Genomic DNA, 11,489 nt, shown 5'->3' on the forward strand with positions numbered 1-11,489 from the left:
TTACACACCCCCAGGCCGTGTGATGAGAGTTAAAATCGCCACACACCACAACAGAGGTGTCACCGAGCCGCCCGACAAGCCGCACAATAAACTCGGGGTCCCATTCCCTCGGACGAGGCACATATACACTGGCAACACACGTGTCCACTGCACCTACGCGCACCTTCACCGCCACACATTCGACGCCCGGGCTGAGAATGTCCGACACGTCGATCGCAGCTTGCGATAGTTGCGCGCGCACGTAGAGGGATGCGCGTGAACGTCCCTTGACGTGAGAGGCACTGTTGCAGTGGTGGCTGTGACAGGCGTTGAGTGTGCACGCCGTTGCGGCGTGGTATGACACGTAACCTTGCAGGTTAAGCTCTCCCTCGCGAACACGCGTTTCCTGGAAGGCCAGGACATCGTATTCGCGCTGGAGGAGCACGAGAGAGAGCTCGGGGTGACGGCAGCGGAGGGAACGCACATTCCATTGAAGTATCCGCGGCCTTGGCTTCTTCGGCGCACTAGCCATGTTGTCCTAAGGATTGGTGGGCGGCCAGGGCCGCGGCGCACATCTCGCGAGCCGGGGAATCACACACCACCGAGTTTAGCAGTGCACGGAGAGCCGCAGCGAGCGCCGCCATCACCGTGTCCCTCGGATCGTCGGCAGATGTTGGAGCACTGCTGGGTGTGCTTGCAGATGCCGAAGTGCCTGCCGGACCTGTTCTTGACGTCGGGGCGGCATTGGCGCGGCCTTTGAGGGCATCACGGAAGGAGTGCCCTGGGCGGGTTGTGGTAGCTGCAAGAACGCCGCTCTGTTTGCCCTTGGCCGCGGTTTGCGCCCTCTCTAACGCCTGGCGGCGCGTGAGTTTGCCGCGCGAGGCGGCGAGGAGAAACGCAGCCTGGCGTTGTATTTGCCAGGAAGAACAGCGCGGCTCATTAGCTGCGTGCGTGCCCTGGCAGTTGAGACACCGGGGGCGCTCTGAGGGGCACGGGCCCTCGGCATGGCTCTTGCCGCATCGCAGGCAGCGCCGATCGCGCGCGCAGGTCGCGGTGGCATGGCCGTATATTCCGCAGCGGGCACATTGAAGGGGGCGTGGTAGGCGCGCCCGAACCGGCCTCCTCTGCTTGTAGAGATGCACCTCTGCGGGCACCACAGTACCGGAGAACGTGATGTGGACGGCGTTGCCGCGACGTACACACGACTCGAGGGGCACTGAGGAATCGATAATTGCCGCGAGTTCTTCGGCGGCGATGTCAGCGTCCACACCGTAAATGGTGCCCACACAGGTGTCAGTCTCCAAGATTTTGGCCTTCACAGGGATGTCCGCGATCTTTTTAACACCCAGGAGTGCCGAAATGTCGCCGGATGCGACCGTGTCGACCGCGACGAGGTTGCGTCTGTGGTTCACTCGCACGGATTTCGTCGCCGTGAATCCGGAGAGATACGCGGCGATCGTGTCTCTCGTCGCTGTCAGGAAATGGGATTTTTTTCCTACAGGTCTGAATATGATGGTGTGCCCCTCTTGAGGGGTTGGGGGGACCAATTCCGAGCTCGTGCGCTCTTGCCTGCTGTCCGCCTGAGTCTCCTCGATTGGTAAGGGCCCTTTGGGGTCTACCGACGTGCTGAGGGGGGAGGCGAGCCCGTCGGAGGCGGCAAGGTTTTGACCACCGGTAGCTCCACAGGCGGTGACGGCTGATGCTACCTTCGAGCGCACTGGTATGTTGCAGATACCTGTGACCGCCAGAAGGGGCTCGAGGGTTGCTCCTGCAATCACGTCGACCGCGACAACATTGCGTTTATAGTTGACGCGGACTCGGCGAGCGCCCTCAATGAGCATCAGTTCAGAGGAGATGTTGTCCTGTGCTGTCGACCGGAAGCTCGCGTTTTTGCCCGCCGGTCTGTACAGAACGGTCTTTTGCACGGAAGAGGACCCTGGGCTTGCAGGAGGCCGTGTGGGGGGGGCGCTTCTCATGGCAGGAGGCCGAGGTTTCTGCCCTCCAGCAGGGATTGGAACCTGCGGTTCACAAAGCTTGGTGCCGCTTGGAGCTCCTGTGGATGGCAGCGCCGGAAACTGTTCAGCTATCGGCCCCAGCACACAGCTGTTCCGAGGAGCGGGGCGCGGTTGTCCATTCGATGTTTTGCTTTCGCTTTGCCTCTGCCGCGTGTTTGAAGCAGACGACGCGCCAGCGTTCGCCTCCGTCAGGGGGGGAGGAGGAAGTTGCGAACGTAAACAAACACCCGGCTCCTCGCTCACAGGCGAGCCTGTTGCCTCGTCCGGAGAATGTGGAGAGGGTGCATGAGGGGTGTGCGCTGGTAGAAGGAAGCCAGCGTGGGCGCCCTCCTTTCCCGTGACGTCAGCGTGACGTGCGGCGCAGCAGACGTGCGCAGTGTGTACAGGAGGATGGGAGCGGCTGTCAGGAGGCGCAGAATGCGCTCGCGCCGTTCGCTTGCCATTGCAGAACGTAGCAGACGACGCCTGCTGCGAGAGGAGTTGCCGGCCGGGCCGGTCCGTGCAAGTTCCTGTTTCCCTCGTCTGGCGGCAGGGGGAGGGCGAGAGAGATGGGGAGGAGGGTGGGGTGGTATGCTCCCACGAGGATGACGATGCGGGCGAGGAGGAACTGCTGCCTGTGTCATCGCTTGCGGCTTGCGCTGCCAGCGTTGCTCCCTTCCCGATTTCCGAACCGGTCTCCGGTTGCTGGGGCGCCTCGAACCGAAGTGTAGGAGGCCGGAGTATCGGGGTAATGGCGGCGGCTGCCTCGGCGGTTGTGACATTCGATGTTTTTGCCAGTGGTACCGTTGTGGCGGCTTTAGAAGTTGCGGCCATTTTGCGGGATGCTTGTGAGCGTGGCCGTGAGTTTGGTGTGCTGCCGGCAGGGCTCTTGCGGATGCGGCTCGCGGCGGCAGCCCTCAGTTTGCGCGCCCGCGTTTGTATCACACCCGATGACTTGCGGGCTGCAGTGGGGCGGCTCTTTTTGGGAGCCCTTGGTGTGGTGCTGCCAGTGCTTGATTCGGGACCGGAAACGTGAGAGAGGTCCTCAGGGTTAGCGTCGGCCATGGCTGACGAAGGTTGGACCATTATGGCCGGTCAAAAAAAAAAGAAAAACCGGAGAAAAGAGAAAAGAAACAGGAGGGGAACTACATTTTCTTTTAATTTTGGTTAGCCCTGCTTTGGTAGCGACGATGGAACCGGTGGCGTTCTACGACGACGTTGCTGGTTGACGCGAAGTGTTGCCTCAGCGCCGCGACGGCTACGTCGTAGACATTCGGTGCAGTTGGCGTCCCAGTTGCGTCGGGCTTGTCGGCAGACGCGGTTGGCGTTGTAGCTGCGTCGGCTGGTAGCGTGTTGAAAATGCGCTGTCCCTCCGTTCCAAGGCAGTGAATGAGGATGGCCCTGCGTCGCTCCGGCGAAAATTCGGTAGCTCCAGAAGCAAGCAGGTACGTCTCGAACATGCGATGCCACTGCTCCCATGGCACGGCTGGACGGCCGGGGCTGAGCAGGAATGACGGTGGCGGGGCCAACCCAGAACAGCTCATGGTAGATATGGACCCTGGTCACTCTGGCGAAAAAATAGATCTTCGGAGCGGAGCACGGAAACGGTTGCGAAGCAGCATAACTTGCAGTTTACCTCGTCGCCATTGTAGTGTCTGAAGAGCGACCTTGAACAGTCCGAAACATGGACTCGAATCCCCTTTATTATTCAGGACACAGACATATATACAGGACAGGGACACATACACAACGCCCCCTCTCGGGTACAAAGAACAGAACGAAACTGGAACTAAAATCACATTACAACAGTAAGCGAAACGGCTGTGTCCGCTGATGACGAACCGCCGGGCCACCACGCAAAGTCGGGCATTTCGACACCTCAATTCGTCCATATTACCTGTGCACAAATAAAAACTTGCTTACACACATTTAGATGCGAGAGAGAGTGAGGCAAAGAATACGTGTACACAACTTTCAAAAGATGAACCACGAATTATGTCAGGCCCCGACCGGCGCTGGAATGTATATAGCACTGTTTTAGCGCGGACTTGGTATGGCGCACAAAATGACCTTAACAATCTCAACGAATGCGCGACACACGAACTCACCTCGCCCATTTCAGACGCGTCATCGTCCTGACCTTTCGAATTACTATCGAAGCTATACACTGAAAGCAATCGCTGGACGCTGTCCGAAGCTTCGGTACGCAGTGGGCACGAGGCCGCTTGGTGATGCAATAAATGTTGACGATGATGATAAAGATTATACGACGGCCTTCGAGACCTTTGCGCATACCCTCTAGTAGACCCTTCTCGAAAGGCGATGCCTGTAAGGCCACGTGCGGCGCCTACAAGTGTCCAAAAGCATGTGTCCCTTGAAATTAAATTTATTTACTCTAATGAAGCTAAGCTTGTCCCATCGTGGGAGGAGCCCACTGCGCGCTAGTCGCGTCTCTCAGGACTAACAATAAAGTCTTACCAACCAAGCAACTCTAATGAAGCCACATCTGGAGGCGATGGGGGCAGCACCGACATGGCAACGCCGTGAGCCGGTTTATTCACGAAAATTAAACGTGTTCTTGAAGGTCATTCTTTGATCACATAGCAGGTGCCTGACGTCATGATAACATTCATGAGAATTAATCAGTATTCCTACGGCGCGAGCAAAGCGATATATGACTTCATACCACGACTATAATAAAAATAAGCAAGATAGATAGATAGATAGATAGATAGATAGATAGATAGATAGATAGATAGATAGATAGATAGATAGATAGATAGATAGATAGATAGATAGATAGATAGATAGATAGTCTGATTGTGCGTGGATTAGCCTGGGAATGGTAGTCGCATTTGTTAACTTCTGGTATAGATCTCCTTAACTGCCCTTTCACGTAGTTTCACCGCCCGCTCCTTTGGAAGTCTTCCATTGTGGGTGCATGCATGGAATCATCATCACCACTGAGTGCACGCGTGTCACTTCACGTGAGCATCTGCAAAACGCGGCGCTCGAGCGACAGTGCGAGCTGTTAACCAGCGTCGTCTCGTCATTTTGTGCTCGTCGTTCGAATTCGAGCTTCTGAAGGCGTCCCCGTTTCGTGTCGGTCACGAAGTCCTTGCACGAGGTAAGTTATCTGCCTTACAAGGATTGGGCAGTCGACATCCAATAGCAGCACTTGTGCATGACCGGCATTTGCAGTTATCCCAGCTTTCCGTCATATTTATTTAGTCTTATAGCATCTTAGATTATCCTTAGATAATCTGGCCTCAGGATGGCTTGCATCACAAAGCGAGTTCAGATATGGGCGGCTTTCACACCGGTGCTTGAGAGAGGACCCTCTAGGACTACGACTGGCGATTAAGACGCTATTCACGGCTTCCAGAGTTTACACCGGCAAGCGTGTTCAGCTTGTTGCCGCAACGAAACGTCTCGCGACTGATGCCATTCACGTCAGTTAACGCATCCATCGCCACGTAAAAGAACGGAGTTTCTTTAGGCAACCCTATGGTGAGCACAGGCGAAAGCGCATGAAACACTAATGGAAGAACTCTAGCACGGATTAGTGGGAGGACTCGCCGACTCGGACCAGGGTGTTCCTGGATTAAGCCCGGCGGGCAGCCAAGGCCAGTGGAGCACTGGATGCAGGGCTCCACTCAGATAGGCTTCAACATCACCCTTTCCCTTGAATAAAGTTCCACTCTGTGACTGTCCATCTCATCACACCACTTTGACATTGTCAGTCCATTGCACTGCAGCCGCTTTAAGGCAGAGGTACGGGTAGTGTAGGTGACTCGGCTGAGCTCGAAGGCTTGTACCATCCGTACGGCCTCTTTCATGACAGAGTGTCTGTTGGCAATCTGAAAATTAGTCGCGTCGTCTGCTGGGCGCATGCTTCGTTTTTTTAATGATGTCGCTGTTGCGCCCGTGCGCTTGCATGAGGAGCCCGAGTACCCGGATGGTGTTCACAACCAGGACCCGATGACATGCGGGGTAATAGCCGGCGTAGGCAGTCACCTCAGCAGTCTTAAATGGGCCGGTCCACATGTCGCCAATTTACCCGACGGTTCATGACGAGTCGGTCACCGCTGTGTTAATAGCGTGTTCCTGATGCGCAGCCAACAGCACGCACATGTCACTCCCGAGTCTGGGAAACCTGACCACGCCTTTCGTGTTGTTTGTCTACTTCGCCTAGCGCGATGACGTTGTCACTGTTCTCAAATGCAGCGCTTGGTAATCTATTAATTTGCTAGAACACTATACGCCCGCTAGCTGAACTTTATACTGCTATTTGACACCCGCCACCAAAACTCTGTGCTAACTAGGCTGCATATAACTTTTCCAACGCTCATTATTTTCCAGGATTTCATTCATAAACTGTCATCTGGCTTCTACACGTGCAGAAGGCCAAGACGTGACGATCAACAGCTCAGGACATAATCAGGGCAGGTAAACGACGATGGCCGCCAACCAAACTAGAAAGACCGGCAATGTAAACCAAGGACCACCAAATCGTGCCGCCACGCCAGCTCGCATCGGTGCGCAGAACCCTGAGCTATTACAAGTTCAGGCGTCGCCGAGCGCTGCAGAGGCAAAGCGCCGTTCCATACGCGGTTCCCTTTTCCCCATTGCCGGTGCGCCGCCGTATGCAGAAGCACGTGGACCCAATGCTTCCCCGGCGGTCGTCGCGCCGCCGCAGACAAAGGAACCTGCACCACCTGGAGCTGCGAGGATGGCTGCTAGAGGGCGTTTGCTCGAACAACCGGATCCTGCTACAGCGCGCAAGAGGAAGCGTAGTAGTCATCCTCCAGCTATCGTCGCAATACCGATTGCAGAGCTGAGCCCGCCGGGCACGCTGGTTCCGGAGATCATCGCAACGCCGTCGGTGACGCACGGACCACTAGTGATTCGGACAAAGAAAGACGAGGCCAAGCGAGAGCGGCCGTCCGTCGGCCATCGGCGATGTCCCAGCGAAGTAGTCGCGCCTCTTATACCGGCATTCCACCGGTCTGCGCGAATGGGTGCGCCGGACGACCTACGCGCCATGAGGCAGCAGTCTCCGCCACGGTTGTCGTCGATATGCTTGCTGCCTATGAACATTGGTCCCGGCGGGACGCCCGAGCTCGTAGCCTTCCCGTCCAGCTGGCGCCGTCGGCAGTCGCGCCTCATACCTAGAGCGGAGTTCGCAGGCGACGCCGCGCGAGTCGCCCCCAATGACGGACGTCGAGCGTCGTTGCCGAAGGAAGTTTACCCGGTTATGGATGCAGCGGAGGACGAAACCCCGGGAGGTTGTCCCAGTACGCCCCAAGTAACGCCGCCCGAGAAAGAGGACCAACAGTGCGGCTTGTTGTGGTTCCGACCGGCTTTCCTGCGCGGCTTCCGTACTCCTGGCTGGGTTCTCCTTAGCCTCTGCTCGATCGAGTTCACCCAGGGTTTCGTCAACAGCGGCGTGTACAGCGCGGTGCTGCCCACCATAGAGCGGCGCTTCAATCTGAGCAGCTTCGAGACCGGCTTACTGCTGAGCGCGTTCAGTGTGGCCAACTGCCTGTTCATCGTGCCCGTGGCATTCTTGGGGAGCACGCGAAACAAGCCGGTCATTATAGCCTCCGGCATAGCCATCATGTCGGCCGGATCGTTTTTGTTCTTCCTGACCTACCTGATCGAGCCGTCCTACGCGTGAGTTCTGTATTTTATGTGGTATGCGCTAAACGTCACATGTTACCCTCGCTTCCGTAAGATGCAGGATAGGACTTTATGAGAGCTCAATTGGTTTAACACAATTAATCGCTTCTGGTTCGTGCGTGCGTGCGACAAGGGAAAGGTGGCGAAACCAAGAAAGCCAGGGAAATTTTGCCGTCTACGCATAAAGGTTTCTGAAGCGGAAATACTTGCCCAACAGTACAATGTTTTGTGCCGAGTGCGGCGCGAGTCGAGTTATATACCACTGCTTTTTCGAAATGATCACTGCATCAACTAAGTTATCGCCAGGTGTCTCGAGAAGTGATTAACTGACGACTGAAAGCGCGGGAGGCTTGCAATGAGGAAGCATGTTAATGAACGCGAACATCTTTATATGGGGCTTTACATCATGTTGTCGGGCTACTGCAACGTTTGACATGGAACGGAGATGTTGTACCTGCTGTTTAGACTTGTCTGAAAACCTATGACAGAAAATGATCATGTCAAACCATTATATTGAAGACGCATCCCGTGTTGCTTAAGGTATCCCCTTCTTTTCGCACACACAAAAAAATTATTCCCTTTATTACATCGGTAAATCGCATCGGTAAATTTATGCCCCACATTGGCAAATTTCCGTAATATTTACGGGCTGCAGAGAACAAAAAGCTGTTGCTGTATACGTTGTGGGCCGGTGTATATTGCTCACTTGGTTAGGTGCACCGAAGTGAACACCTTAGGCAGTATTTTAATTTGGCCTGGTCAGGTGTGTAAACCTGAAGAGTATATATATATATATATATATATATATATATATATATATATATATATATATATATAGAAAACGAGCCCTTAAAATTGACACTTCTTTCCTTTATATATATATATATATATATATATATCCTTCTGAGTCCCGGGTTGAAGTTAGGTGCACGAATTTTTTCAGAAAGTTCAGTATAGCTCGAATAGACCTCGTAGGCAAAAAGTGTTAAAGCTTAGCTTAGTAAAACTTGGTGTTTGTATGTGGTGGAATGTCCAATATTTTGAACATGGGGACTGGACTTGTTCCTCATGTCTAATATATTGGACATCAGGACCAAATAACACGGCGAAAATAACGTCGGAACGTGCCTCAGGTACTTAAAAATGATACGCAAGCAAAAAAACCTCACAAGTGCAAAAGCCAAATATATTTCAAATAAACGTAGTTTGAGTAGTTCAATAAACGTTGGTGCGGCCGTTGAACACGCCACTGCTGACCGCTGCCATTTTGGACTAGTATTCCAGGCGCGCCGCTGCATTGATTTTGGCCCATTGGACAATTCTCCGTAGCCGGGTCTCAAGAGCGCGCATATATATATATATATATATATATATATATATATATATATATATATATATATATATATATATATATATATATATATATATATATATATATATATATATAATGGGTGTGTGTGTCTGCTTTTTATTGTTCGCTCTACAGGGTGCATGCTCGTATAAGAGCGACATCAGTGAAGCTGAACAGAGCTACGCATTGTCATAATCTAGCTGCTGAAAATAACTTACGCTAGCGTACTTCGTAGTATTAAACCTTTTCAATCACTGGCTTTACTCTACATAAAAACACAACAAAAGATAGACGTTTCGCCACCTATACGGGTTGCATCGTCAATACACACATGACATCAACGGAAATACGAAAATGACATCGATTTAAGATGAATTCCCCTGGCTTTTAGAATATTTTCTCACGTACTTCGTAGTGCACTATGACTCTGGATATACCGAAAAGGGTGCTGGTCTTTGGTTTCCGGTATGTAATTAATGACCGCCATTGTCGCTGTTGCTATATCCGCCCTACAACGCAAACAACTAGAAAGTTACTTAGCGATTATTTTTCTAATTAGCTTCATAGACATTGGGATTGCTCGTGGAGGTTCATTTCCGCCTCTTTCACAAAAAAAATGGGCTTAATAATGAAGCATCATAAAAGTTTGCTTCATTTGGAAAGGTTGTCCCATTACAGTCTTTGACATCGGGACCCTCCTACTGCACATAATTTAGTACATGTATTATTGTCAAAATAAAGGTGGTACCATTGGAACTAAATAAAAAGAGCTAACATTTGGTATGTATACGTACATCCTTACTTAGAGCGTTGGGAATTTGAAACAGTGGGCGTAATTTGCACGTGCATTTGAGCCATATACGTTGTCGGTTCAAGATAACGTTCTCCTTTGTTCTTTCAGTTACGGCACCGAACTGCCGGACCTGTGCTACGAGACGCCGCCTGCCTTGAACCAGACGACAGAAGCGTGCGGCAAGGAGATGATTCGCGGTGCCCGCTTCCTGCTCATCCTCGGCAGCATGATGCAGGGCGCTGGTGTCACGCCGCTTCACACGCTCGGCATGTCCTACCTGGACGAGAACCTGCCCACCAGGCTCACCTCCCTCTTCGTCGGTGGGCGGCGCTCCTTCGTGCACTTATCTTCGTACGCATGATCGCCCGAAGGCTTCACAGGGACCGGAGCACGTACATGACCAGGTTTTGGCGACGTGTGCACGTAGCACCATCTCTCATCGGTGACAGCGGTGGCCTGCCGTAACTGAATGGGAAACAGGCGAAAATAATCATATCAGACGAAAAAAGTTTGTTACCAAAAAGGACTCCCGGTTTCATGCAGCACAGACTACTTTGAACATCCTGGTAAAATTAGTGTCTCACTACAAACCGCGTGTCTTCTGAGACTGTTTAATAGTTTACAATGAGGCTCCTTGTGTTTCTAATGGACGGTGTTCAATTGTACTGGGAAGCCGCACGCTTTGTAGTGAGATACTGTAATTATACCAGATTGTTCCAGTGGGTTTCTGCTGCGTATAACCGGGAGTCGTTACTGGTAACTAGCTTTCTTCGTCAGATATGATTTTTTTTTCACCTATTTTCCATTCAATTACGGCAGGACGCCGATGCTGTCGCCGAGAGATGGCGCCACGTGCACACGTCCTCCAATATTGAACACGAAGATTAAGCGGAGAACAGACACTCACAAAGCCAAGATATTCAGGACAGGCGCCTGTCCCGTATATCTTGGCTGTTCTGAGCTTAATCTTTCCCATTGTCTATGCACCATCTTGTTGAAGTGGAGCACACGTCCCATCTGAAGCGTGCGGCTCCAGATCGGTCGTGCTCCAGTCTAAGTACGCGCGGCCGGTCTGGAGCGCGAGTCCAGCTCTCTCAGACAGGCCGCGATTGGAGCGAGGGAATAGTATACTCTGGCGATCACTTTTGAAGATACCTTGATATTCAGCTCCGAAGGGGCACCTTAAGTGCTAGCGCTCCAGCGTGGCCGTGATTTAGCGTGATCTAGAGGCAGATAAGTGTCAGCGTCGACAGTGTTTTGACAACGTCCGGAGCATGCTGTTTTGATGAGTGAAAGGGTTGCTGACGCCTTTCACTTGACCCATTAACGCATTGAACACGCTAACGCATTGCTAGCCAATTTATAATCGGTCCGTTTAAGACATCCGATTTCTTCATGCTCTTCAGGTTATTTTGCTTACGCTTGGTATCATCACGCGTCCTGATTTCCAATCTTTGGGGGGCGCATACTCAGTCAAGCCTGATAGATGCCGTTTTAGGGGCGAAGCTCCTTAAGCCGTGGGTCTGTCCTTCCTCCGTGACCGGTTTGTAACCACTCGTCAACGTCATCTTCTTCTACTGCATACCAGAACGCGCGCTTCTCACGAGCTAGTGTGCAGTTCTGGTATGCAGTAGCAGAAGACGACGTTTACGAGTGACACACTCGTGCGTGTTCGCCTGTGTGGCGTTCT

The sequence above is a fragment of the Rhipicephalus sanguineus genome, chromosome 4 (assembly GCF_013339695.2).
Source record: "Rhipicephalus sanguineus isolate Rsan-2018 chromosome 4, BIME_Rsan_1.4, whole genome shotgun sequence".
Classification (NCBI taxonomy): domain Eukaryota; kingdom Metazoa; phylum Arthropoda; class Arachnida; order Ixodida; family Ixodidae; genus Rhipicephalus; species Rhipicephalus sanguineus.